At 33.8% G+C, this 27,782-nt stretch overlaps 2 protein-coding genes across 3 annotated transcripts in view; one reads left to right on the top strand and one right to left on the bottom strand.

Annotated features, from left to right (window-relative positions):
* Positions 1-6,590, bottom strand: part of LOC125236511 (glucose dehydrogenase [FAD, quinone]-like) — a 28,591-nt gene extending 22,001 nt beyond the window's left edge. Inside the window, exon 1 of one of the 2 annotated variants that reach the window (XM_048143333.1) lies at positions 6,498-6,590. The gene's annotated coding sequence lies outside the window, so the exon portion shown is untranslated. The remainder of the gene's footprint in view (positions 1-6,497) is intronic. The other variant, XM_048143334.1, reaches the window with a different exon arrangement.
* The window catches only part of LOC125236514 (flotillin-2), a 490,988-nt gene that overhangs the window by 124,898 nt on the left and 338,308 nt on the right, over positions 1-27,782 (top strand).

The following is a 27,782-nucleotide window of genomic DNA, read 5'->3' as shown; positions in this document are numbered from 1 at the left end:
TTCGCATAGAAACATTTCAGAGACTTTTTACTCAATTTTATTTCAGTGTAAGAGGTAGCTATTTGGTACGAAATACGACCGCCCGACGGAATCAGCACTTCCCTGCTGCTGTCTTCGTGTGGACGGTCGGATTGGATTTTTTGGCTGTGAGTCTAGAATTCTTGGGGCTCCCTTTACATAACCAATTCGTAAATTTGTCTCGCCATTAGAAATGCGTCGCTGTAGTTCTTTTTGAAGGTTTTCGAGTACTTTACGTTGTTGTGGGGTTTGGTCCGAGTATATTTTAATATTATTTAGCTTCACTTTGCTCTTGTTTCTCAGTATATATGTTACTGTATCCTCTAACGCAAAACATACTTTTATAGGGCGCGGTTTGTTTTCCTGCGGTTTCCCTAAGCGAAAATACTGCTTAGGTTCAGGACAGTCACTGAATATCGATTTGGTAACTTTTACTATTTCATTATAGTCGTATTCAGCATTTGCTGGTAAAGTAAGGTCAGGTTCCGGAATGCCTGCTATAACTATATTTTTTGCTCGTAAATTGCGTTCCCGGCATTCCGCGATCAGGTTTTCATAAGAAATTTGAGGATCAGATGGCTCTATTTGTTGAGATGTTTTTAGTCCATTAAAATCTGTCTCTAGAAGTCCAAGTCTTGATTCAGTAACATTCATGGATGTCTGCAGGCTGTTTAACTGGTCTTTCATGTTATTTTGCTCAATAATTACGTTGTCTATGCTGTTACGTATGTCAGTAACTTGATTTTTTATATTACTCACATTATCACAGAGTTGGTTCATCCTCTCTGTCTGCGCTATATTATTAGTGCTTAATAAATGCATCATGTCCGACATTTGTTTTTTCAGTTCCGCAAGGTCTGAGAGGATGTGATCATTTTCGCTTGAGAGTTTGCGTTTGTTGCGGAAGGTGATTTGTGCATTATCTTGTTCTGAGGAGAAGGCCAAGTTTGGTTGCGATCCACTAAGCCCCGCGCCGCTGACCGTAATGCCGCCTCCAGGCGGGGTGCGTTGTAGAGTGCTCATAGCTCCGTGGTCACTACGTCACTGCACAGCGCGCACTTGTATTCATGCAGCGGAAAGGACGTAAACACCGCGTACGTAGTTAACTTAAAAGTATTGTTACTGATACGTGCACAAGGTTGAGAATAGATTGCCGATAAATTCATGTATTTTTTTAAATAAATTGCGACGCGTCTGCACTGTGCGCGTAACTGGACGAGTTATTAAGTATGAAGGCATAAAGTTCAATATGTCAGTGATTGTTTTGACATGCAGTAAGGTTTGAATTCGATGACGTCAGTTCAACGCTGACAGCGTTTTCGGTGGCTAAAATAAATAAAAAAATTCACATATTTTTAATCAAAAATACGTAGTCAAAATACACTTTTTATACCCAAAATCTATAAATATTGTTTTTTTTATGACAAATACTACAAAATACAATCATTTACTGTGCCAAATTCGATATGATATGAGTCTAGTAGCCTATTGTTTATTGGCTGACTATATATTAGTATATATGCCTTTGTTCTCTTTGATAAAAATTATTTAAAACTATTAAATACTCTCCCACCATTATATAATTTTCTTGGGTAACATTATTTATGTGTATTGTATCAAGTAGGTACGTGGTATGTATGTAACTATGTATGGTATGTATTATTAGTATTTTGTTGAATAACCTAACCACAAAATTAAAATTTCGAAAAAACTTAACAAAATTAAAATTTTGAAATTTTTATGAAACATGGCTAATAACACTCCCGACTAACTCAGCTTTCAAACAAAAAAAACTAAATCGAAATCGGTTACAGACAGTAACGCACAGACAGACAGACAGACAAACAGGCAGACAGACAGACAGACAGACAGACAGACAAACAGACAAACAGGCAGACAGACACGTCAAACTTATAACACCCCGTTGTTTTTGCGTCGGGGGTTAAAAACAATATTGCAATATGGATATTACAAGAAAGATGACTATCTTAAAATTGATTTCCGACAGCAAATTCGTGTTATTTGATTGATAACAAATTAATATTCGAAATGAAAGTTCATAAATGGAAAGGAAGCTCAAAGTTTGAATGAAACGGGTGTGTATGACAAAAATTAGAAATATCTAATTTATGACCGACTAAAAGTAGGAGGAGATTATCATCACAGCAAAAGGGAATGTACACGTTTCTAATGGGGTGGCAACGCGCATGTGACACTGTTTGAGTTGCAGGCCTCCATAGGTTACGGTGACCGCTTTACATCAGGCGGGCCGTATACTTGTTTGCCACCGACGTAGTATTAAAAAAAAAAAAATCATAAATTCGGCTATTTTTTTTGTAATATGATGTCAGAACTCCTGATTTCATGATGAGATCCTGAGGAGTAAAAGGAACTCTTTAAATATTTTAGGCGTTCATAAGAGTTATTTTTGTTATTTTGATCATGGGCTAAGAGTGGATGGACAAACTTTTACCAGGCGCTTGAACGTCTCTCTAACTTAACTTATTTTAGCAGCTATGGCTGGCGGAAATGGGCTGGCAATGATATCCCATACGTGTAATCCTTGAGAAAATTAGGAAAGATCTTTCATCATCATCATTATCATATCAGCCCTTTATCGCCCACTGCTGAGCATAGGCCTCTCTTCTAGTACGCCATGTATCCCGGTCCTGAGCTAGTCTCATCCAGTTGTGACCCGCAACCTTGCGGATGTCGTCCACCCAACGAGCTAACGGATGCCAAGCGCTTCTTACGTCTGTAAGCGGCCACCATTCCGTTAACATTTTAGTCCACCTACCATCACTCTGCCTAGCAACATGTCCCGCCCAACTCCATTTTAGTACAGATCTTTGCACACTATAAAGAACTAAATAAAAATGTGCACATCTGCCTACTTTGTATATTACTAGCTTTTGCCCGCGGCTTCGCTCGCGTTAGAAAGAGACAAAAAGTAGCCTATGTCACTCTCTATCCCTTGAACTATCTCCACTTAAAAAATCACTTCAATTCGTCGCTCCGTTTTGCCGTGAAAGACGGACAAACAGACACACACACTTTCCCATTTATAATATTAGTATGGATATTGAAAGAAAAACTTTGTTTCACACAGAAAATTAATTTTACGTAAAAGTGCGTGGCAAATGTCATTTACAGGTACAGTGCCGTCACATTAGACACATTTTTAGTTGACATTGACACTGGCACCTGACACTTGACAAGTAATGGAAGGATATTGGTAAATTTTGATAATGTACAGTTTCCGAATAATGAGATTTTTTGAGAGCTGAGTTAATACAGAATTACAGATACATTTACATATCGTGTATTTCGGCACAGTCAGTAAACTAAAATTTTTGGTAAGCTGGTAGACTTTTATGCGGGAGGTCCTAGTAATTTTTTTTTCTATTTTTTTTATGAAATATTACTATTTAATATTATTATTTTGCAGTTTGTTTCTTTGTCAATTTTGTGTAGATTAATTGGTTAATTATTTTTTAACAGAGTAATGGTAAAATTTTTTTGAATATTGTAAACTATCGCCGAAGACAATATTCTTTATTCTTTTTTACTTTTGACAGGTTTAGTAATGTGTGGTACTGGTACTCCTTGCTAGATTTACTAGATTGGGTGACATAAGGTAAGGTGGGGAAGATTGAACGGTTTTTCTTGCGGGGTTAGATAGAAACCCGCTCATAGTGCTTCGTTATACGAAACATATTTCTTCTTAGGCCTCAAGACAAACCCCTTAATCTTACCCCACCTTACGTTATTTTTGATTCTAAATTGTCCTTACAAATAACATCAATAGAACTTGGTCCGCGAAAGTCAAGGACTTTATTTTATCATCGTTCTTTATATTTAGATTAATAGTACCTGCATAAAGACTTCAGTACTTTCAGTAGATGCTCATACTACACATCATTCGTAAACAAAGAAGCTACCGAGAATATTTTAATTCCTTTATACAACTCATGGTATATGAACTATTTGACGACTATGAATAGAAACAATTAAAACTATAAAACACCTTTTATAGCGCCTGATGCCAATTTCATGCCTAAGCATAATTATTTTTTCTACTCCCGTACTTTTATTTGTCATTTACAGGGTCGTGCACAGTGCACATATACACCGTGTTTCACTTAACACTAAAAACCTGAAAACCGTTTGTTCAGAATCGAGAGTGGAATCGATTGAGCTATATCCTGATGGCGGTAATATTTTTATTTAAATTACTTAGTAGGATTAGTTATTTTTTACGTGCCTATCCTATTGTACTCGTAATACAACATTGTGTATATCGCATTGCTAGAGGTTGTTTACCTTTTTCAGTATTTAGGGGTATTAATACTGGCTGGTTACTTGGGGGATTATTTTTTCCGCTACGAGTTTGACGTTGTTTGTCAGTTTAATCTTAATGTTTATCATAAGTCATAACAAATTGAACTCGTACCTAATTACAACCTTGTCTTTCTGAATATTGGGTTTAAATTTGCTTAGTGCGATTACTTGTCCAATTTGAAGTTTACTGTGACAAAGCTTTAAAGTGTTTTACAATGACATCTTAGCTGTCTATTGATAAACCTTATGTCGTTGCAGTAACGTACACAAATAAATAGTTTTATGGTTTATGATGGTAGTTAGCAATTATTTTATTGAGTGTAGAGCTAAAAGTCAAGTAGAGCTGTACAGAAATCTAAAAATTCAATTTAAAAAAGTAACCATCAGCTTAAAAGATAAATACTCTAGATGAGTTTAAAAAAATAAAAATCAGTTGGGGTGTCTGAGGGTTTGAGTGATACCGGAAACACGTTGTATTTAAAATCTCCCTTATAGATGTCAAGACAAATCTTTAATGTTTACGAGTAAATGTTTTAAGGATACCATTAGTGTGTTTTTTCAAACAAGACATTTGATAATTAGTTATTTTTCTATTGTGTGTTATTTGTGTTATTGCCTCTTTGCATAATTTGTTTTAAGGGGTCGGGTGGCTGTCCCTGAACTTATTTCTAATATAGACGTAAAATATGAAAATTATTATTTACAGATGTTGACAAACAAAAAAACAAAGCTTTATAAAAACGGACAAGAGTATATCAGTCCGTGTTCACTTGTTCAGTGTTAGTTACGTTACCATAGTTTCCCGTCCGTAAGCCTTGAACGGGTGCTATTAGTGGGTATGGGTATACTACACATAAGAACAAGAAAATGAGTCTAAGGACAAGGACCTTTGTAACTTTTTACTCATAGCACTTCAATATCATAATGTTATACTGTTTCGTGGCTTTAAATACATATCTATTTTATTCTACAAAGAGTTTTTTTTTGTAATATTTAATATGTAATGGTTTACCAATCACGTAGGCATAAGTTTTCTTTAAAAAATTTAATGAGAGCTCCTTTTACGACTTTTTAACCCCCGACGCAAAAACGAAGGGGTGTTATAAGTTTGACGTGTCTGTCTGTGTGTATGTCTGTCTGTCTGTCTGTTTGTCTGTCTGTTTTTGTGTGTGTCTGTCTGTGGCATCGTAGCGCTCGAACGGATGAACCGATTTTGATTTAGTTTTTTTTTAATCCGAAAGCTGAGTTAGTCGGGAGTGTTCTTAGCCATGTTTCATGAAAATCGGTTCACTAGGTCGCGGTCGGGGGTTTTTTCAAAATTTTAATTTTATGGTTAGGTTAGTTCCATTTTTATTTGGATTTATGGTTCAAAATGTTGGTTTTTGAAAATATTCTGTTTCTCCTTATGAAAGTACCTAAATGTTGATAAATAAAACAAAATTATCAAAATTTTCGTGCATAGAGGCCGAAGGGGTACTTTTCCAAAAAGATATTTGAATTTTTATTGTAATTTCATTTTCAATTATTACATAGTTGGTCTTCTAAATCAAAACTTATCCGATTGAATCAATTTAAAATTTGCTGTTTTTATGTAATTATATTTTCATGCTGTTCAAAGAGCCAACCTTTAAAAAAGTTTCGTCCGATAAGATTTAGTATGGAATGTTTTCAATTTGTGCGAGTACCTTTAATACGCGTAGGTACATATATGACGCACTGACCTTACAAATTTCCATGGGACAGTTTTTAGTTAACATTTATCGATTCTGAGTAAGAAAGAACGAACTGTTTGACCTTAAGGTCCTTAAGATATATGAATAAAAAAAAAACATAAAAATGTGTATATTACTGCTCCGCTGAAAACCTCAGAAACAAATTCTTGGCAACTGACCTATTTTTGTTTATTTTTATTTCATAGTATAATTTAATTTAATAGTCCAAAGAAAATAAAGAAATATTAAAGATAATTACGTCCGATCCTTATTAGAATTCTAAAAACGCGATATAAAAACGGATACGATTCTTATCCCTAATCCTAATTGCCCTAATTGTTGATCTACGATGCGAATTTGTCGATTAAACTCAATTGAAATCCTCAGCTTTATCCAACCCGGCCTAAGAAATATATAAACACTTACATCTCCGAACCTGAAAGAAAATCCTTCTGTCACAACACTGTCACTACACCGTCTCCTGCGCAGCTTGCGTCCAACCGCGGCTCGCTTCTGTCGAGAAGTAATCATAATCACTATCGCGATCCACCGGTAGCCCTGCCCGTGACCTTTAGGTAACTGATAGTTTAAGGATACAGCATAATCAACTGTAACATACCCTTTTAAGAGCTCTTATTCGTTTGTTATACTGATATAAGGGATAATACCTATGCGTATCCACGTCACGCTAAATTCCGGCTTTTGGGTTCCGTTGCTTTGGCATACAATAATATTAATGTGATCCTAGATACGGTCGTAGAAATTGTAAACATGTTATTTTTATATTTATTTCCCACAAAGTTCAATCGTTGTCGTTGACACTATTAAAGAAGGTTGTTAGCTTCGCGATAGTTGTGATGTGCTTAGGAAACTAAAAAAAAACTGGATCGACAAAAAAAATTGCATCTAGTCACAAATTAAAAAAATTAATATAAAATAATAATATTTTTTTGCTGTGTACTTACCACAGCAAAAAGGAGTGTACAAGTTTCTAATGAGTTGGCAACGCGCACGCGACACTCCTTGAGTTGCAGGCGTCTATAGGTGCCGAAGACATATGTCTTCGGCACCTATAGACGCCTGCAACTATATAGACGGCCGAGCGAAGCGAGGCCGGATAGGTCTGAGGCGGGCAACCCCATTTCCCGCCGAGGTATGTATAGTGCTTTTCTCAAACATGGTATGAAATAAATAAAGTCGAAAATAGTAACTTTGGATGGCTGTATCTCCTAAACGGTGCGTCGTAGCGCAAAAATAATCGAATTTTCGTTCCCCTTTGATGCCCCGTATACGCTTATAAAAAAACAAAAAGTTAAAAAAAAATTCAAAAAAAAACGAAAAAAAATTTTTTTGTATGAAAACGCACCCAAAATCAAATATTGTCTAGGGCCCGTACCAGTTGCAGTCGGCACGTCTATAAAGCCTCTTATAGTTTTTTTTTTAATTGGCTAAATACCTGGATGTTATGTCACAATCCGGCCTTGGCCTGCAAGGTTTGTATGAAATTCCATTATCTATCAATCGTCCTAGCCGCACCTGCAACGTCATACTTCGCTGCCAATTATAAGGCACATAACATCAATATTTCATACCATGTTTGAGAAAAGGTAATTATTTTAAGTACTTAATAATAATAGACAGTCCATACCTTACCAGATAAAAATTCAGGTTCTATCATGTCATTTACGAGTTAACAAATTCCTTTCAAAGTTTGACTGTTTTTTAAAATCCCCGCCAAATTGTACGATATTATCATAGAGAACCCTTCCTCGCACTAGCATCAGTAGTAGGGTACCCCCGTTACCAGCCCGGGTCTGGGGCCTGCTCCCAGGACCCCACCACCGCCCATCCATGGTCTTACTGAACCAAAAAAAAAAAAAAAAAAAAAAAAAAAAAAAAAAAAAAAAAAAAAAAAAAAAAAAAAAAAAACTAATAGCCCCCCATTTAGATTCATTGCGCTGGGTCTCGACGCTCTCAGAAGCCTCCTTCTAGTATTTACAGAATACGTTCTTTACACAATAAAACTTGTGCACGACGGTCACAAAAGGATTACCGACCCTTTCTATTGTTCGATCTGGACTCGGCGCTAGACCATTGTTACCCTACCCAGCTACCTGGCAGTGTCATGCACACCTTTTCCTTGTGTCTCATACTGATAGGTATTTTATAATTAATTTTTAGTATAACTTTGTAATCATATGGATTGCGATTCTAACCTAACCTAACCTAATTAAAATACCTAACTTTTCCATTCGTAACCTAACCAAATTTAATTAAAACCTACTCTTAGTTAACCTAAGTATTCTAGACTTACCTTTATGAAACCTAACTGAGTTTCACCTACTTTTACTTTTATTTCTATAAATGTAGGTATTTATGAAATGTATTATAATTACGTTTTAACTTAAGAACTTCTGAGTTACATTTAAGTTTATCCAAATACCTAAACTTAACGATCCTATCTAGCGTATCTTTCTTTTTCTCGAATATTTATGATATCTTATACCTATTTCTATCATACATCTCTTTGTTGTATTACCAAATTTGTACATATGATTAATAAGTCAATTTTTTGATTACGTCTTAATAAAAGTTAATTTCCCATCTTATCAAACTTTCTTTTTTTACATATATTTCAATGTTTTGTATCTGAATAAACCTCGGTAATTTTGTGAAGTTGCGTTTTTGCTTAATTGCTTTATTTATTGTACCTTCTTTGAATAATTTACTTACCTATGTCTATTATTATTTTTTATGACTTGTGTATTGTTTAAGAGAATGCATACTTTCAATAAACTTGTTACGACGTGAGAAACTGAGAACCGGTTAAAACATGTTTAAGGCTAATTCTATGTGAATAAAAATGTCTTTTGTGCATTTTTAAAGATAATATATATTTATTGTTTCCGCTTATTTGAATAATTCGGGTTTTGGGTAAAGAGATCCTTCGACGAACATGTCAAGGCATGATACTTTCTATTCATATTTAACAAAGAGCATTAACTGGTGTAAACATGTTTTAGACTAACGCACCGGTAATTCTTGTGACTTGAATTTATTATTGTAACAACTTAGTTGCTTTATTATAGATGTTTATTGTATTGTAAAATGACAAAAAGTTTATTGTTTGCGTTCAGGTATAAGATGAACTGGTTGAAACAAGATTTATGGTACGTTCCCCTGCTCTCTACCATATTACGAGTATAAAAGCCAAAGAGAGTCGAGGCTGAATAAGTATTCCTGTAGAGGCAGCCTTCTGTACCAGAGCTCCTTGTATCTAGTGTGGTATATAGAGAAGTGGAGTGTGCGTTAAAAAGTGAAGTGTTTATAGACAGATCCAACAATGGACGTGAGTATGTTTTTCTTTTTAAATTACTGTAACCCATATTGCCTTTTTATAATATTGTTTCGTCTAGTGTTCTTTGTATTTAATTAATAGAATTGTTAATAGTGTTTAAAATATTGTCTTTCATTGTTTCAGTTCTCTGAAAATACTTTCAAGAACTATTACTACCCGGAAAATCAGGGTGATTCAACCGATGAGGAAGGTACAGCTGGTTTCAAAGTTAAGCAAGCCCTCGCAAAGAAACGTCCTGGAAATAATATTGACAGCTTCTTTGAACGACCTAAAAAGCAGTGTAAAACCTTGAAACGGTCTTCGAATGTAAGCAAAGGTTCGCCAGAAGGCGTGGCTAATTTATCATCTGGACAAGATGATGGGGCGTATTCATCTCACTTAATTAAAATAGAGATATATGATATGCAAACAATCAAAAACATCCCAGCCACGGAACACTGGAAGCACGCGGACGTCAGACTGAAGTATTTTGCGTTGGAAGACGACTTGGAATTACAAAATACGCGAAATATTGTATATAATATTACAAAACAATTAGCTTCTAAGGACACATGTGTAAAATATTTTATAGATAATAAGAAACAGTGATAAATATAATTTTTAACGATAGCAGTAGGATAGTGTTAAAGTGTTTCACATTTCTTATCTTTCCTTTTTATGATTTAAGTAAATTTCCTTGTAAGATATTCTTTTGCATTGTTTCACATTAAAAATGACGAAAAGTGTTAAGTCGGTCCACTACATTTGTTAATATGTAATAACCCTCTTTGTTTTATAAAATGTATACTCTTTATTGAATTACTTAACGCAGAAACTCAATGTGGGGAGGCGGCTTCGTTTGACAATGGATTCTCTGAACTGTGATGTTTATGATGCGGAACTTATAAGACTCTGTGAAGTAATCGAACTAGATGAAGAGTTATATGAAGCCGCCCGACTTGTGAGCCAATGTCACGGAGAGACGTAAGTTATTTCCACTTAAAATATTCATGTTCCTGCATGTTCAAACCATTTAACGAATACCTGCTTCATGTTGAGTTTTAACTTGTTATGACCGGATCTTGTTTCTACTTGTAGCGATTATTCCATTACCTGCTGAACAATAGGATAGTTTTTTAACGAGGCGATACTTGATCTTATTGTTACGTTGATGGTGAGGTGGGAGAGCCCACATATATAAACGGGGTATCTGAGATTGTTATCATTCAGTGTTTTACCACCGTGCTTCAATAATTGTAATACTTATTTGTGACGTTCATTTCCAAAATGGTTTTTACTTACTATCATATTGGTCCCACTTTACCTCGTGACAAGATTGCACAATTAAGTAAAGAATTTATTTTAAAATGTTTCCATAACAGTATAAGGCTCTGGTACACAGAAAATAAATTACCTTCTACATTAGTGGAAGATTTTGATATTAAACCATACTTTACACCATGTAGTGGTCATTATATCAACGATTCCAAGAAGAAAACTGTATCTGAAGATGTAATTGACGGTGTTTTAATGATGCAAGCCTATTGTCAGCAGTGTCGAAAAGATTTGAGTTAGTATAAATGAAGTAACATTTAAATATTTTTAATTATATCTCGCATCAGAGTATTTATAAATGTATATGTTTTCGTTGTTTTAGATCTTCTCAAATAGGAGGTGGATTGAAAAGGTCGGCTACAGTTTTAGAGACAGAAGAAGAAGTATCTGTTAAGAAAAGTCGCCTAGCTGTTGAGCCTACATCATCAACGTCATCTAAACCAACCCCTTCTGTCATTGTAAGTACAAATAATAATGCTGAAATTGAATGTTCTGTATGTAAAAAGTTAGTGTCTAAAAGATATTTTAAAAATCATTTAAACAGTAATCTTCATAAAAATAATGTTATAAGATCTGACTTAGAATGGATTGATGTTCAATTAATTGAGAATGCGTTTAAGAATAGGGTGGCCACTTATAGAATACTACTTAATGAAAAAGTTTACCAACCTTTTACACCTGAAACTATTTTACAAAAGAATAGAGATAAAATCTTTGCATTATTGGATCGTTCCCTTAGTAATCATTTTGCATTGAAAGTTAACTTTATTCTAAATGCCGATTTTACACAAGAGAGCAAACAAATCAATAATACTTTTGATTTCCAATTATGTAACAATATTATTGATACTAGTAGCGACAAGGATGAAATTTTCGAGTCCGTGATTAAGGATATATTAACAAAATTATCTAACTTTGAAAGAAAAGACAGTGGGTGGGGTTTAGTAAAATTTAACTATCTAGATGTTAATGTTAACAAATTTAATCCGTTGCGCGGTTCTTCTTATATTGAGTTACCAAGAGATATTCAAAATAAAAAAGCAGTTATTAATGTAAAAAATAGTGATCAAGAATGTTTTAGATGGGCAGTATTGTCAGGATTATACCCCCCAACAAACCATCGTTCAAACTGTACTAAATCGTATATTGTTCATAAAAATAAATTGAATTTTAGAGATTTAACTTTTCCAATAAAATTGGGGGATATTCCAAAATTTGAAAATAATAATAATATGAGCATAAACGTTTTTGGAATTGAATACAATTCTCAAAATAAAAAACATGATATAGTAGGACCATTGCATTTAACAAAGTGTAGAAAAGATATCCATTTGAACTTATTGTATATATCCAAAAATAGTAACGGACATTATTGCTTTATCAAAAACTTATCTAGATTAGTATCTAAGCAATTATCAAATACACAGCATGCTGTTCATATTTGCGATGGATGCTTATCCAACTTCACAACTCACGAAAATTTAATGAAACATCAAAAAAACGATTGTTTCCATGTTTGCACACATTTACCTTCAGAACAAGATAAAAAGAAAAACTGGTTCAATGAAAACGTTCCCACCAATGAAGTTACCTTCGATAATTACGAACGTAAATTAAGGGTGCCTTTTGTTGTTTATGCTAATTTTGAAGCCTTTTTAAACCCAATAGCAACACAGTCAAATAACCCTACAACATCTTCTACTACAAATATTCAAAAACATGAGGTATATAGTTTTGGATATTATATTAAGTGTTCTTATAATGATAAATTGTCTGTGTATAGAACATACAAAGGTAAAGATTGCACCCAGGTATTTATGAAGTACATAGAAAAAGATTTAAAAAGCATTTGTAAGAGGAATACTTTCGGAAAAACTCCATTGCCTTTATCCATTGAAAATAATAAACATATTGCTCAGAGTAGGACATGTTACATTTGTGATAGAAATTTAAATAGTGATTCTATCATTTCCTACAATTTCCATACTGGTCTTTACGAAGGCGTAGCGCATACATTTTGTTCTGAAAAATACAAAGCACCTCAATTTATACCTGTATTTTTTCATAATTTGAGTAACTATGATAGTCATTTCATAGTACATGGACTTGGTTTGGTGGAAGGGGACATTGAATTGATTCCACAGAACAAAGAAAAATACATTTCATTTTCTAAGAAGTTACAAATAAATAATCGCACAATCAAATTGAGGTTTGTAGATTCACTTAAATTTATGCCCAGCAGTCTTGATAAACTAGCAAAAAACTTGTTTCCTAAACAATTTCATGAATTAAAATTGAATTTCACTTGTGAGGACGATTTTAAACGCTTATTACGAAAGGGTGTGTATCCGTATGAATACATGACATCATACGATTCTTTAAAGTTAACTGATCTTCCCTCTAAAGACAATTTTTTTAGTTCTTTGACTGATAGTCACATCTCAGAAGATGATTATAATCATGCAAAAGATGTTTGGTCCCATTTTCGTTGCAAAAATATGGGCGATTACTCCGATTTATACCTAAAAACAGATGTTTTGTTACTGGCTGACGTATTTGAAAATTTTAGAAACCTTTGTCTTAAGACGTATGGTTTAGATCCCGCTCATTATTATACTGCTCCAGGATTAAGTTGGGATGCAATGTTATTTACTACAAAAATAAAATTAGAACTCCTAACTGATATAGATAAAATATCATTCATTGCAAAAAATATTCGAGGTGGCATATCGCAATGTAGTAACAGATATGCGAAAGCTAATAATAAATTTATGGGTGATTTTGATTCAAACATACCATCGTCCTATCTTATGTATTTTGATGCAAACAACCTTTACGGATGGGCTATGTCTCAATGTCTCCCTACAGGTAAATTTGAATGGGTTCATGTAGATACAGACTTCAATATAGCCGATGACGCTGATCATGGTTTCATATTAGAAGTTGACCTCGAATACCCTAACGAAATTCATGACTCACATTCAGATTTACCATTCTGTCCTGAAAACGTTTGTTTGGGTAATTGTAAAGAAAAAAAACTGATTCCTAATTTAAATAGAAAAACTAATTATGTAATTCATTATCGAAATCTAAAACAGTGTTTGAAGAATGGTTTGGTATTAAGTAAAATACATCGCATTCTTAAATTTCAGCAGTCTATGTGGTTAAAAAGTTACATAGATTTAAATACCCACATGAGATCGCTGGCATCATCTGATTTTGAAAAAGATTTTTTTAAACTAATGAACAATTCAGTGTTCGGTAAGACTATGGAAAATGTTGCAAAACGTGTAAACGTCAAATTATTAAATCACTGGGAAAATCGAGGGAAATCGCAAGGGGTTCAGTCTTTGATAGCTAGACCTGAGTTCCACAGTCTATCCATATTCTCAGAGAATTTAGTAGCTGTTCAATTGAAAAAAACTAAAGTCTTTTATAATAAACCGATTTATTTGGGGTTTTGTGTATTAGATATATCAAAAACTTTAATGTATGACTTTCACTACAACTACATGAAAATCAAATATCCTAACAAACTCAAACTTCTTTATACAGATACGGATAGTTTAATTTATCAAATTTTCACTGAAAATTTTTATGCAGATATAAAAAAAGATCTTAATTTCTATTTTGATACATCTGACTATCCTCCTATCAATAAATATAATTTCCCACTTATAAATAAAAAGCGATTAGGATTTTTCAAAGATGAAAATAATGGTAGAATTTTAAAAGAGTTCGTTGGTCTAAAATCTAAAATGTATGCCTTAGATGTTGAAAAATATGATGAGAATGATGACAAAAAAGGTAAATATGGTGTTTTATCAAAAGCTAAAGGAGTCAATGTATGTGTTACAAAGAAATTTACTCTAAATAATTTCAAAACATGTTTATTTAACAAAAATGTGCAACGTGCTCAAATGCTAAGATTTAAATCTATAAAACATGTAATATTCACTCAAAAAATTAATAAAATATCATTATCTCATGATGATACAAAACGTTACTTATTAGAAAACACTTGTGACACCCTTGCGTGGGGACATTGTAAAATAAAAAAATAATTTAAATTTTGTCATGTAAATGACAGAACATTCAAATTCGAATTATTGTTTGTAATATATATTTTGTATGTAAATTTGAATAGTTAACTTAAATTTAATTGTAAATTATATTTTAATTAATTTTAATTAATTTATTCGTGTTTTGGCATAAGAATATTGTAAACATAGATTTATTGTTTTTTATGTTTAAATTTAAATTGGTGGTTGGGTATATAAAATGTAACAATAGATTATAAAGAAAAGTGTTAATATCAGAATAAATATACATATTTTTTATCAGTTTTTTTTTACTCTACTTTAGTTTAAATAGTAATATGTTTATTGAATAGCACCATTTAATGTCTATCCGCATTCATATCAACACTGTTAAACATATTACAGCATTCAAAGATGATTCATTTTTATCATCCTTTCACTACCATTGTCGCAGGTCCCAGTGGGTGTGGCAAAACTCAATTTGTTACAAATTTTTTGAATAATACTAAAGAGATATGTAACATAGAATTTGATGAAATTATTTGGTGTTATGATGAAATGCAACCTCTTTATAATCTAGAAAATGTAAATTATAGTCAAGGAATACCAGATTTTTCAACTTTCGATGGGAAAAAACCTAAACTTCTAATAATAGATGATTTAATGAGAGAATCAGATGGACGAGTTGTTGATATTTTTACTAAAGGAAGTCATCATAGAAATTTAAGTGTTTTTTATATAACACAAAACATATTTCATCAAGGAAGAGGTCAACGTGATATTTCATTGAACACAAGCTACATTGTATTTTTTAAGAACCCTAGAGATAAAACTCAAATACGATACCTGTCACGACAAGTTTGTCCTGAAAACTCAAAATTCGTGGATGAAGCCTACAAAGATGCTACAAAGGATGCTCATGGTTACCTTATGATTGATCTGAAACAAAATACAAATGACATATGTCGTTTTAAAACAAAAATATTTCCATTTGATGGACATTGCACAGTGTATGTACCCAAAAAAGGATTTAAATATGATAAAAATCAACAAATTTTAGTCAGTTCTACATGATGCATGCAAGAGTAAACACATATAAACATTTATTAGAAGCATTGCACTTGCTTAAACCCAAATATCGTACTGCATTACTTAAATCTTGTGATGATGAAGAGATCAACATTATATGCGAGTGCATTTATAACGTTCTGAATGGGAAAATTCCTTTAGAAAAAAGGAAAAAACAAAGTTAAAAAAGTACAAAGACATATTAAGGAAATTAGTTTCAAAAGGTAAACATAAATTAAGAAAAACGGTTATAATTCAAAAAGGAGGTGCCTTTTTACCTATTATTTTAGGAGCAGTTCTAAGTGCCTTAGTTAACTCTTTATCATAAATAAACAAAATGGAAAACACGAAAAAAATGTTATTAGTTGAATCGGACTTTATTGAAAAGTTGAAACGCAATGAGAACCCTCCTGAAAATTCCTCATCTCGGCTAGATGAAGAGATGCAAAAAATTCTCAAAAGTAAAATGAACGATCGTGAAAAATGGATGCTTTATTCTCAAGCATTGCAGCGGTTTCTACATTTTATTGAAACAGATCGAAAACCGTTTAAGATACCTATAGTAATGGAGGGGTTCGATCAATTCAACAAAGAAAGTAATGATATCATAAATTCAAAGATACCCAAAAAGGAGGAGACAGAATATAAGGAATCAGCGAAAGGTGATGTAACTGAGATAGCTGCACCATCTTTGTTTAACACGACACCTGGTGAAATAAATCAAGAATCAATGCCGATCAGTCCATCAAAAATAATAGAGATATTACCTAAATCTTATGAAAAAAAGCTAGAACGCTATTAGATTACATTGTTTTAAGTAAACCTAAAATTTGGTGGAAGCAGACTGGTGAAGTTGTTATAAACAACCAGACTATTCAAAATAGCAATATTACTGATTTGGTGAGCGACACGGTTAGATGTCTTAAACGTCCTAAACCAATTGGCTGGGAAGTGTTTGCTTTACTTTTAAAAGATATCAAAGTTCCTAAGTCATGCATAGGTAATCCTACAAATTTAGCATTTATTAATGACACTCCTTTGATTGAGCCCTTTACCCCCTCTACTTCTATAAGAACACGAGCCTCGTTAGATAAAGAAAACAACACATCTACTCCTCTTACTACACGAGTACAAAAATCATCTGCAAAAACTATAAATTGGGAAAGATGGACTCCTTATTAGATATTAACAGAATCTACTATGATATCTCTCATCCCGCTGGTTATAGCAGTTTAAATAATTTAACAAAGGAAATGAAAGGTCAAATGAATAAAGAAGATGTAAAAAAATGGTTACAATCTCAAGACACGTATACACTACATAAACCTGTTCATAGGCGGTTTACTAGAAATAGATACATTCTATCTAACTTTAATGAACTTTGGCAAGCTGATTTGAGTGACATGAGTACATATAGTCAATTTAATGATGGTTACAAATATATTCTTTGTGTTATCGATGTATTCAGTAAATATGCTTTTGCAAGAGCCATGAAGAAGAAGGATTCAGCAACAGTTAAACATTGTTTTGAAAGCATATTTACTGAAGCCAACTCAGTTCCTCGTCATATCCAATCTGATAAAGGTACGGAATTCGTTTCAAAGGTGGTAAGAGATTATTTCAAAAGTAAAAATATTAATTATTATACCACTAATAACCCTGATATTAAAGCAAGTATAGTAGAAAGGTTCCAGAGAACTCTTAAAACGAAAATGTGGCGTTACTTCACTCATAAGAATACATATAATTACATAAATGTTCTACAAGATCTTCTTTATTCTTACAACCACAGCTATCATTCAAGCATAAAAATGTGTCCAGTTGATGTTAACTCTAATAATATTATGACTGTTTGGTGTAATTTATATGATCGCAATACAGATAGACAAATCTCACCAGAAACTGCAAAACTAAACGTAGGAGATCATGTTAGAATCACTAAATACAAACATATATTTCAAAAAGGTTACGAAAGTAATTGGAGTGATGAAATATTTATAATTAATTCAATTATTAAAAGATCTCCTCGGATTGTTTATACACTAAGGGATTTGGAAGGCGAACGCATAATTGGGACGTTTTATTCAAAAGAAATACAAAAAGTAACTTACCTCCCCTCCAACGAGTATAAAATTGATAAAATATTACGTTCACGTCGAGTTGCTGGCAGAAAGGAAATACTAGTGAAGTGGCAAGGTTATCCTAATAAATTTAATTCTTGGATACCTGAATCAAGCTTAAAGAAAATATGAGTGATAATAGCTTTTATTTAACTTTGTTAAGTAATAGTTCATCCGATTATTACACAGATAATACGACTGCACATTTTTTAACAAGATTACCAAAGACCATTAAATTGGATGGAGAATGGGTAGTTGGTTTGGTGGAATTTCAATACCCTTGTTCTATGTATAATGTACAAGAGCATGAAAACATAATTTATATAAAGAAAAAAGTGTTTTCGCCTGCTGACAAGACTTCAAAAATTGTGGATATAAAAGCTCATATACCAGCCACTACTTACGATAATATAGATCACTTTCTTCAAGCGTTTAATGAAAACCCTCAGTTAAAAAATAATGTTAAATTTCGTTATGATGAACTAACAAAAATGATAGGAGTAACAACATCAAATAAAGATATCACTTCTATCATAACAACTCCAATACTAAGTCTTCAAATGGGTTTTAAACCAAGAACAAATTTGAAACAAATCACATTGGGAAAAAACCCAGCAAATTTATATTTAGGTTTACCATCTCAAATATTTGTTTATACAGATATCATTCATCCACAAGTAGTTGGAGATGTTATAACATCGTTACTTAGAATAATACCTTTAGATCCAACTAAGTTCATTTATGGAGCTTATAAAACACATATTTTCTCACCTGCTCACTATGTACCAGTTTTACGAAGAGAGTTTGATACAATTGAAATAGATATAAGAACAACAACCGGTGTCAGAGTACCATTTCAATTTGGGTCTTCTTGCGTGAAACTACACTTTCAACGTGTAAAATGATGTATAACAGATCATCAACCTCTTGTCCTTACGAACATTATTATTCACACCAAGCCGGCTCTGGTGTAGGAATTGTCTATAAGGGAGTTCCATATCAAAGAGGACATGGTATAGGCAGTTTTTTGGGAGGACTATTTAGATCCGTACTCCCTTTATTATCTAGTGGTTTAAGAACCATTGGAAAAGAAACTTTAGGAGCAGGAGTTGGACTCTTATCTGATATGGTAAATGCTCGCCCTATAGACAGTTCCATACGATCACGATTCAAGGAAGCAAGTGCAAACCTGAAAAGAAAGGCCGATGAAAAAATTGATTCCCTTATGTCAGGATCTGGGTATAAAATGTCCAATAAAAGAAGGGAACCGCTCATTGCTCTAAAAGCATCGCGACGAAGAGGAAGTAAAAAAATAAAAAAGATATAAATAACGATATATTTTCAAACTAAATAATGTCATTTTTACATAATCATTCATGTGAGTGTGCGAAATCTGAATTAGATATATTTGCCCTTCCATCAACTCAAACAAGCATTGAAAGCGGACAGTGGATTCATTATAAACCAATTTCATCTTTAAGCGATGACGGTCCAATCGAATTTCAAGTACCTGGATCAGGTGATGACTACATAGATCTATCACACACAATGATACACATTACTGCTAAAGTGTTGAACCAAGATGGTACTAAATTAAAAGCAGATGCTGCAGTTGGACCCACCAATAACTGGTTACATTCTCTTTTTAATCAACTTGATGTATATTTAAATCAAAAACTCATATCACCACCAAACAATACATATGCCTACCGTGCTTATATGGAAAATCTTCTCAACTACGGACCAGCAGCCAAAACAACTCATCTTACTTGTGGATTGTGGTATGAAGATACGCCGGGCTATATGGATACTGTTGACGTTAACAACAAAGGGTTTAACAAAAGGCTGGAATTTATCAAGGAGAGTAAGGAAGTAGAAATGATTGGTCATTTACATGGTGATATATTTAATCAAGAGAAATTCTTAATAAATGGTGTAGAACTACGTATTAAGTTAGTTCGCTCAAAAGAATCATTCAATCTTATTTGCCACCAAGATAAAAAATTCAAAGTACAAATAATGGATGCCAGCCTCATTGTAAGGAGAACGAGAATCAATCCTAGTGTTTTGTTAGCCCATCAAAAAGTATTAGCCACAACAACTGCGAAGTACCCCATTACGAGGGCAGAAGTTAAGGTTCTCACAATACCAACGGGGTTCAGGGTAAAACATTAGATAATATATTTCTCGGACAAATTCCTAAAAGATGTATTATTGGATTTGTATCAAATTCAGGTTTTAATGGTAATTTAGCATTAAATCCGTTTAATTTTCAACATTATAATATGAATTCATTTAGTTTGTTCGTAGATGGTCATGAAGTTCCTTCTAAAACATTACAACCTTCATTTAGTTCTGGTACAATAGCAGCAGCATATCACACTCTATTTTCTGGAACTGGTATTCATTTCCATAACGAGGGTAATGGAATAAGCAGAACAGATTTTGGTCAAGGTTATTGTTTATTGTGTTTTGATTTAACTCCTGATTTATCTGCTAATTCAACTTCACACTGGAATCTTGTTAGACATGGTAGCGTTCGGATAGAAGTACGTTTTGATTCCGCTCTAACTAGTACCATTAATTGTATTGTGTATGCAGAATTTGATAATATAATTGAAATAAATAAAAATCGTGATGTATCTGTAGATTACAATAGTTAAGAAACATATAAATACCCCGTTCTCTTTAATTTATTTTATTTGGAATTCACCATTGTTTGCATGATCATCAATAATTTGTATATGTTACTTAACTATGGATACTAAAGAAATTCAATTTTGTATGAGGAAACTAAACCCATTGTTTAATTCAAATGTTTTTGCTGCCAACAAAATACCTATTCGGGTTAATCTACCTACCTTTATTGTCAGTAATTTGGACCCTGATTCAAAACCGGGTTCCCATTGGGTTGCTATACACATTGATGTAAATGGTGTAGGTGAATATTTTGACTCCTTTGGCAGGAAACCTTCCGGTTATCATAAGTCATTTCTAGATAGAAATACGAGACGGTGGTTTTACAATAATAAATCACTTCAAAACCATTTCACTTCTGTTTGTGGTGAATATTGTTTAGTTTATTTGTATTTTAAGTTTCATGGAAAATCTATGAAACATATGCTTAACTTGTTTTCTGATAATTCTTTATGTAATGATCTAGTATTACGAAATATGTTTAAGACCTTTTTTGTGAAATAAATAAAAATACGTGTACTGGTAATAATGATTTTTATTTTGAATTCTCACATAGTAACCTTTATAAAACTACAGACATTTGACACCATTTTATTTCTTATTTATTTTGTTTGGAATGTGAAACAATGCAAAAGAATATCTTACAAGGAAATTTACTTAAATCATAAAAAGGAAAGATAAGAAATGTGAAACACTTTAACACTATCCTACTGCTATCGTTAAAAATTATATTTATCACTGTTTCTTATTATCTATAAAATATTTTACACATGTGTCCTTAGAAGCTAATTGTTTTGTAATATTATATACAATATTTCGCGTATTTTGTAATTCCAAGTCGTCTTCCAACGCAAAATACTTCAGTCTGACGTCCGCGTGCTTCCAGTGTTCCGTGGCTGGGATGTTTTTGATTGTTTGCATATCATATATCTCTATTTTAATTAAGTGAGATGAATACGCCCCATCATCTTGTCCAGATGATAAATTAGCCACGCCTTCTGGCGAACCTTTGCTTACATTCGAAGACCGTTTCAAGGTTTTACACTGCTTTTTAGGTCGTTCAAAGAAGCTGTCAATATTATTTCCAGGACGTTTCTTTGCGAGGGCTTGCTTAACTTTGAAACCAGCTGTACCTTCCTCATCGGTTGAATCACCCTGATTTTCCGGGTAGTAATAGTTCTTGAAAGTATTTTCAGAGAACTGAAACAATGAAAGACAATATTTTAAACACTATTAACAATTCTATTAATTAAATACAAAGAACACTAGACGAAACAATATTATAAAAAGGCAATATGGGTTACAGTAATTTAAAAAGAAAAACATACTCACGTCCATTGTTGGATCTGTCTATAAACACTTCACTTTTTAACGCACACTCCACTTCTCTATATACCACACTAGATACAAGGAGCTCTGGTACAGAAGGCTGCCTCTACAGGAATACTTATTCAGCCTCGACTCTCTTTGGCTTTTATACTCGTAATATGGTAGAGAGCAGGGGAACGTACCATAAATCTTGTTTCAACCAGTTCATCTTATACCTGAACGCAAACAATAAACTTTTTGTCATTTTACAATACAATAAACATCTATAATAAAGCAACTAAGTTGTTACAATAATAAATTCAAGTCACAAGAATTACCGGTGCGTTAGTCTAAAACATGTTTACACCAGTTAATGCTCTTTGTTAAATATGAATAGAAAGTATCATGCCTTGACATGTTCGTCGAAGGATCTCTTTACCCAAAACCCGAATTATTCAAATAAGCGGAAACAATAAATATATATTATCTTTAAAAATGCACAAAAGACATTTTTATTCACATAGAATTAGCCTTAAACATGTTTTAACCGGTTCTCAGTTTCTCACGTCGTAACAAGTTTATTGAAAGTATGCATTCTCTTAAACAATACACAAGTCATAAAAAATAATAATAGACATAGGTAAGTAAATTATTCAAAGAAGGTACAATAAATAAAGCAATTAAGCAAAAACGCAACTTCACAAAATTACCGAGGTTTATTCAGATACAAAACATTGAAATATATGTAAAAAAAGAAAGTTTGATAAGATGGGAAATTAACTTTTATTAAGACGTAATCAAAAAATTGACTTATTAATCATATGTACAAATTTGGTAATACAACAAAGAGATGTATGATAGAAATAGGTATAAGATATCATAAATATTCGAGAAAAAGAAAGATACGCTAGATAGGATCGTTAAGTTTAGGTATTTGGATAAACTTAAATGTAACTCAGAAGTTCTTAAGTTAAAACGTAATTATAATACATTTCATAAATACCTACATTTATAGAAATAAAAGTAAAAGTAGGTGAAACTCAGTTAGGTTTCATAAAGGTAAGTCTAGAATACTTAGGTTAACTAAGAGTAGGTTTTAATTAAATTTGGTTAGGTTACGAATGGAAAAGTTAGGTATTTTAATTAGGTTAGGTTAGGTTAGAATCGCAATCCATATGATTACAAAGTTATACTAAAAATTAATTATAAAATACCTATCAGTATGAGACACAAGGAAAAGGTGTGCATGACACTGCCAGGTAGCTGGGTAGGGTAACAATGGTCTAGCGCCGAGTCCAGATCGAACAATAGAAAGGGTCGGTAATCCTTTTGTGACCGTCGTGCACAAGTTTTATTGTGTAAAGAACGTATTCTGTAAATACTAGAAGGAGGCTTCTGAGAGCGTCGAGACCCAGCGCAATGAATCTAAATGGGGGGCTATTAGTTTTTTTTTTTTTTTTTTTTTTTTTTTTTTTTTTTTTTTTTTTTTTTTTTTGGTTCAGTAAACTAGCATCACTCATAACCAATTTCTTGCTGGAGATCCGTGTGCGCCATGTTTTTGTTTTTTTTTTGTCAAGTACGGTAATTGCCAACAACAAGAATGTACGAGTTATGGGCGCCTGTAAACGTAATTAGTGGAGAAAATGTCTGACAGGTACTATGAGCAGCAAAAGTGCATAGAGAAGTTATGAATGAATTCATTGATAAATTCGCCATGCACTTTATCTAGACAATATAGTTTTCGCTCCTTGCTGCATTTAATCTCTTTGCGCACTATACAACCTGTTTTTATTGATTTCCTTTAACTTTAAAGGACGATTCTATAAAACAATTAATTTCTTTAAATTCTCTACAAAATAAGGGTCTCTGTCTTATACTATTATTATTGAATAATAAAAAAACCTACTACCTAAGTTTATCACGATCTTTATTACTTTCCAATATATATACTTGACATTAACGTTTATGCTATAAGGTTCTCGAACACTTATTCATTCATGAAAAACCACAAAATTAAAATTTTGAAAAACCCCCGACCGGGACCTTTTTTCATGAAACATGGCTAAGAACAACTAACACAGCTTAAATAAAAAACTAAATCGAAATCGGTTCACATACAGACGACAGACAAACAGACAGACAGACAGAGAGACACGTCAAACTAGTCTCTTTTTGCGTCGGGGTTAAAAATTAAATTATACAAAACGCGACATACCGGGTATAGTCTCTTAATTACCTGTCGAATTTAACGGAAAACAAAAAACACGTGTACGGTAGAGAGGTAGAGACAGATTACCATTTCGGCTACGACGTAAATAATAATGATGTTTGTATTCAGGATTTACGCATTGTCTTTTCGTTGACATCAGTCATAATATATCATGTCCTTTAGCGTTTGTCGATGACCGATTGACACCAGGCGGTCTAGCACAACTGGCACTGCAACTGCAGGCAACTGATCCATACTTGAAGTCGCGCTTGTTGTATGGACTCGCGCGCGACAATGCAAGTTGTGCTAAACCGTCAGGAGGACTAGCTAGAAGATTGACGCGACAGTATCTCGCCGCGACACATCTTATTCTAAGTGACCAGTTAATCTAATGTAATGACTTATTATAAGGACGGGTAGTCCAATGTCGCGGCGACATAATCTCGCGCCAATCGCGCTTGCTCTGCTTTTCTGTAGGCCTAGCACATGATGGCCGCGAGAGTATGTCGCCGCGAGATAGATCACACGTATTCTTCTAACTGTATAAATGACATAAGGACGGGCAGTCTATCGCGCGGCGACATACTCCCGCGGCAATCATGTGCTAACCCTGCTGGTAGCCAGAACTTGCATAAGGCAATCGGAAGCAACAGGTACCGAAAAATAACCAAATACCAAGTGTAGGAATCTTTCGAATGAGACCTACAAAGGACATAAGGTTCAGTCAGAAATAAAGGCGTGGATCAATAATGCCATTGTTTACACTATTTTGCTTACCTACCTGCTACGCCGCGGTCCCGGGTTCGAATCCCGGTAAGGGCATTTATTTGTGTGATGAGCACAGATAATTTGTTCCTGAGTCATGGATGTTTTCTACATATGTATTTATATATGTATATATAATTATATCGTTGTCTGAGTACCCACAATACAAGCCTTCTTGAGCTTACCGTGGGCCTCAGTCAATCTGTGTAAGAATGTCTATAATATTTATTTATTTATTTGCTTACACCTAAACAGGGGCTTGATAAAAAAATGTTTTAGATTAATTAACACCATTGACTTCACTTTTGTAAGTAATAATTTAATTTAAATATTGCAAGTAAAAGTAAAGTTCTAATAAGCATGTATTGATTGACTTTGTAAAGGCATGTACAGACAATTCAATGTTTGGTATGATGAATTGATGATGAAGGCAAAAACATATGACTAGATGAACTTTTTGGTGAATACTAATAGACTTTTGGATATTCGAGTCATAGACGTGATAAGCTATATCACACTAGCGTGCTGGGTCCGCAAACGAGTCCAATAGGGATGACGACTACATAAAAAAATGGTATTCTGTTTAGTCCGTCAGTTAGATCGTCCAAAAATACTGAACACATATTTTTCGGTTTTTCTAATTAATGAAAAAAATACAAAGATATAGAGCATCAAAGTTCCGGAGTGGGGGCTTGTGACGTCACTTCTAAGTAAAAACTGTACCTAGGCGTGACGTCACGCGAAACTTCAACGCACTGTACCGTCGTTAATTTTTCGTTTACGAGAAAAAAGAAAAAATACGTGTCTAAAATTCTTTGATAATCTAACTGACGGACTAATTATTTTTAGTCGTCTCGCCTATTCATTGAGAGCATTTTAACTATGCTGTAATGATTGTCTTTTTGACTATTATTTTGGCTCGATAATTTTCATACGGATTTTTTTTACTTACGTACGTATTTCTTAATTACGTTTTTAAATGTATTCACTTGATACCGAACTCATTAACTTAGTTGTAACTGTATCTTATCGTATAATCATTTTCTCTTCGAATCCCGTTAGATTTAATATCTAGTTATAAGAAGGAAACACGATATTTTAGCGTCATCAAGACATCTGTTTCTTCACGATCTCGTTTTATTAATATAATAGATCCAGTCTGCTTAATTTACATATTTATGGTTTTACTGTAAAGTAACCAAAAATTATGTGTCCTTTTTCATAAATGTAAGGCATTTTACTAAGCCTGCCCACCCACAATATTTTAAATTTCCTATTACATATTTTTGTAAATATAATCGATTTGTGAAGGATATGCCTACTTCTTAATATTACTAACAAGACGAGATGATCGCTTAAATTCTCGGATTTATTTTCGTATGGCTTTTACACACCGGTTAAAAAAAAAACTTAATAAACATCAAACAGGATAAGTCCTGTTAGATTTTTAAATTTATGTAGAAGGGGTAGTCAGACCACGTTTACAATAATTTTGATACCATACCACAAACTGCGCAAGGGTAATTTTAAGTAGAATCTCATTTGAATGTATGCCTCTCTATTATAAACCTTATAATAATCGTCGTCAATGTAGCTCGGTCTGACTCTACATATAGGGTATCTTACTAGGTATTTCTATTAAGAGGGTAGAAATGTAAGAAGTGCCTGGCGTCCTTTGGCTCGTTGGGCCGTCGACGTCCGGAAAATTGCAGGTCACAACTGGATGAGTCTGGCTCAGGACCGGGAGAACTAGCGTAGTAGAGAGAGGCCAGGCCCCGTAGCCGAATGGCATTTCTCCGGCGCCAAACGAAAGCGATACGCCGCTGGCTCTGTCGCGCCAATACGCAAGCGCGATAGAGATAGATATCTACTAGCGCTTCGTTTCGTGAGCGTTTCGTGAGCGATTGTGCCATTCGGCTAGCCACCCAGGTGCCGTAGCCGAATGGCATTTCTCCGACGCGAAACGAAAACGAAACGCCGCGAAAGGTAGTATGGTTCTGTCGCGCCAATACGCAAGAGCGATATATAGAGATACGAGCGTTTCGTTTCGTGAGCGTTTGTGCCATTCGGCTACGTACCCTTCAGCAGTAGGCAATAAAGATCTCTGCCTACCCCTCTGGGAAACAGGCGTGATTGTATATATGTATGTATGATGATGATGGGATGTTAAGGACTCTAATCAAGTTTATAGTAGTTACACAGCCTTAACATTGTAGCAATTGTAGCAATCAGGGCGTGTACACATATTAATGGTGAATTAATTGCATCGATATTTTGAAACCTTGACCGTAGTTCACGCACGAAGGGTCATGTCGGGTATTCCTTTGTCTATGTGTAAGTCGACCTGACCGGACGCGATTCAAGTTCAAGATGGCTGCTATAGTAAATTTATTCATGTAGCCCTAGGCCTAGCCTGTTCGTGTGTATAATGCAAATGACTGCCGGCACTCATAACGTCGACGCGGCGTCTTTTTCCATACAGCTGGCCCGACGCTACGCTCGCGAGACGCTAGAAGTGGGGGGACCCTACGGAGAGTAAAGCATGAAAACGATTATATTAAGTAGTTAGTTTTCCTTAAAAGATAGCCATCGTGAACTTTTTTGTAGACCTATAAGTGTGAAACAATTTTGCACGACAAGGCACACAATACGATTCGCATCTTCTTGAAATGACAGTAAAAGAAGTTTGAAATAATAGTACATTACATCAGAGGCCTGGTAAATAATGAGGATTTAAGATAAAAATTTATTGCACATATGAAAGAAAAGTATATAAATGGCCGAGTTGAGCGTGCGAGCGTTGCGTATACAGAAGTACAGAGGCCGGGAATC

Source organism: Leguminivora glycinivorella, chromosome 19 (assembly GCF_023078275.1).
Source record: "Leguminivora glycinivorella isolate SPB_JAAS2020 chromosome 19, LegGlyc_1.1, whole genome shotgun sequence".
In the NCBI taxonomy this organism is placed as follows: domain Eukaryota; kingdom Metazoa; phylum Arthropoda; class Insecta; order Lepidoptera; family Tortricidae; genus Leguminivora; species Leguminivora glycinivorella.
Note: the sequence above shows the minus strand (reverse complement) of the source record. Positions and strands in the feature narration are given on the sequence as shown.